Raw genomic sequence first — 2,156 nt, forward strand, 5'->3', positions numbered from 1 at the left:
GTTCTTGGCTCAGTACAAGCTCAGCCTCCCAGGTTCATGCCATTCTCGTGCCTCAGCCTCCCGAGTAGCTGGGATTGCAGGCACCCACCACCACGCCCGGCTAATTTTTTCTATTTTTTTAGTAGCGATGGGGTTTCACCATGTTAGCCAGGATGGTCTCGATCTCCTAACCTCATGATCCACCTGTCTTGGCCTACCAAAGTGTTGGGATTACAGGCGTGAGCCACTGCCCCTCAGCCAAAACCTCAACAGAGCTCCTTTATTTTTACATCTTTTTTTCTAACTTTTAGGATCTTTCAGTTTCCTTTTGTATTTTTTACATCCACAGTTTCTGTCTTTTTTTGAAATGTTAAATATTTTCGTTCTCGTCCTCATTTTTCTGATTTTCCATACTTGCCTCTGTTCTTGTTTTAATCAGTATTCAATTTATTAACAATTCTTAAAATTAATGTATAAATCTTAGTTTTTTATATTTCAGAAAATTTTATGATATTTTTGATGGGACGATACTGCCCTATTTTGTATATTATAGGCTTTCAGTTTTTTACATTAAAAAAACTACCTGTCAAAATTTTTATAATGTAGCTCCTGGCATAGTCTGAAAACAATTATCTTGGCTCGTGATTATGGGAGTTTTTCAGACATATTCTTAGGACCTGTGTTGCCTGAAATTTTGTGTTTATTTTTTAGTTAGAGTTTATTCATGTTACTTTGTAGGAGTCAGTAATCACTTGCTACACTTGTTCCTTTTCTGTGGTACTGCAGTCTCGCTGCTGCTGGAACATTTTTCTTTGATCTCAGCAGACTCAAACTCTCATTCCAAAGTATACCACCATTTCTGTCAGCACTTTATGTCATGAGAGACAGAAAACAGTGTCAGGAAAAGCCCCTAAAAGCCAGAAATGACAATGAATGTGCCAGTATCTTACCTTTCTTTTAAAACAGAAATCAAGAGTTTGCAATTTACTTCGAAAGGCACTATGTTATAGTGGGAAGCAGGAAAAGCTGTGTTGGGTAAATTTAGACTTTTCTTTTTCTTCTATGTGGTTTTTTGCATTGTGCTCATCTGGAACACTGCACACACTTAACTGATTTATAAATTTCCCACAGATGTATTTTGGTTTGTATGTTTTTCTTACATTTAAATGTCTGTGAAAGAATTAGGGTCTGTGGTATTTTTGCAAAACCATCTTGTTTATGTAGGTTGTATAATTTTATAGGTAAGATTTTTAAACTATATTTATGTCAGTATAGTAAGTGGAGTAAATTATTTTAATTTTTTTTTTTCCAGGTATATGTCCTCATATTGCTCAAGACATTTGGCCAGAGCAGGGCATGGAAGATTCTTTTCAAAAAGTAATACTAAGAAGATTTGAAAAATGTGGACATGAGAACTTACAGTTAAGAAAAGGTTGTAAAAGTGTGGATGAGTGTAAGGTACACAAAGAAGGCTATAATGGACTTAACCAGTGTTTCACAACTACCCAGGGCAAAGTATCTCAATGTGGTAAATATATGAAAGTCTTTTATAAATTTATAAATTTAAACAGATATAAGATAAGACATACTAGAAAGAAACCTTTCAAATGTAAAAATTGTGTCAAATCATTTTGCATGCTTTCACACAAAACCCACCATAAAAGCATTTATACTACAGAGAAGCCATACAAATGTAAAGAATGTAGAAAAACCTTTAATTGGTCCTCAACCCTTACTAATCATAAGAAGCCTCATACTGAAGAAAAGCCCTACAAATGTGAAGAATATGGCAGAGCTTTTAATCGATCCTCAAATTATGCTACACATAAGATAACTCATACTGCAGAGAAACCTTACAAGTGTGAAGAATGTGGCAAAGCATTTAGCCAATCCTCCACACTAACCATACATAAGAGGATACACACTGGAGAGAAACCCTGCAAATGTGAAGAATGTGGTAAAGCATTTAGCCAACCCTCAGCCCTAACCATACATAAGAGGATGCACATTGGAGAGAAACCCTACAAATGTGAAGAATGTGGCAAAGCATTTGTATGGTCCTCAACCCTAACTAGACATAAGAGGCTGCACACGGGAGAGAAACCCTACAAATGTGAAGAATGTGCCAAAGCTTTTAGACAGTTCGGACACCTTACTACACATAGGATAATTCATAC

General features: G+C 35.9%; 1 pseudogene across 1 annotated transcript in view; it reads left to right on the top strand.

The window, feature by feature from the left end:
- Nucleotides 1-2,156, top strand: part of LOC105553537 — a 55,043-nt pseudogene that overhangs the window by 22,407 nt on the left and 30,480 nt on the right. The window contains exon 4 of the transcript XR_001008171.1: nucleotides 1,292-2,153. The product of XR_001008171.1 is annotated as a zinc finger protein 726-like (transcript). The remainder of the gene's footprint in view (nucleotides 1-1,291; nucleotides 2,154-2,156) is intronic.

Source organism: Mandrillus leucophaeus, unplaced genomic scaffold, assembly GCF_000951045.1.
Source record: "Mandrillus leucophaeus isolate KB7577 unplaced genomic scaffold, Mleu.le_1.0 Scaffold1168, whole genome shotgun sequence".
In the NCBI taxonomy this organism is placed as follows: domain Eukaryota; kingdom Metazoa; phylum Chordata; class Mammalia; order Primates; family Cercopithecidae; genus Mandrillus; species Mandrillus leucophaeus.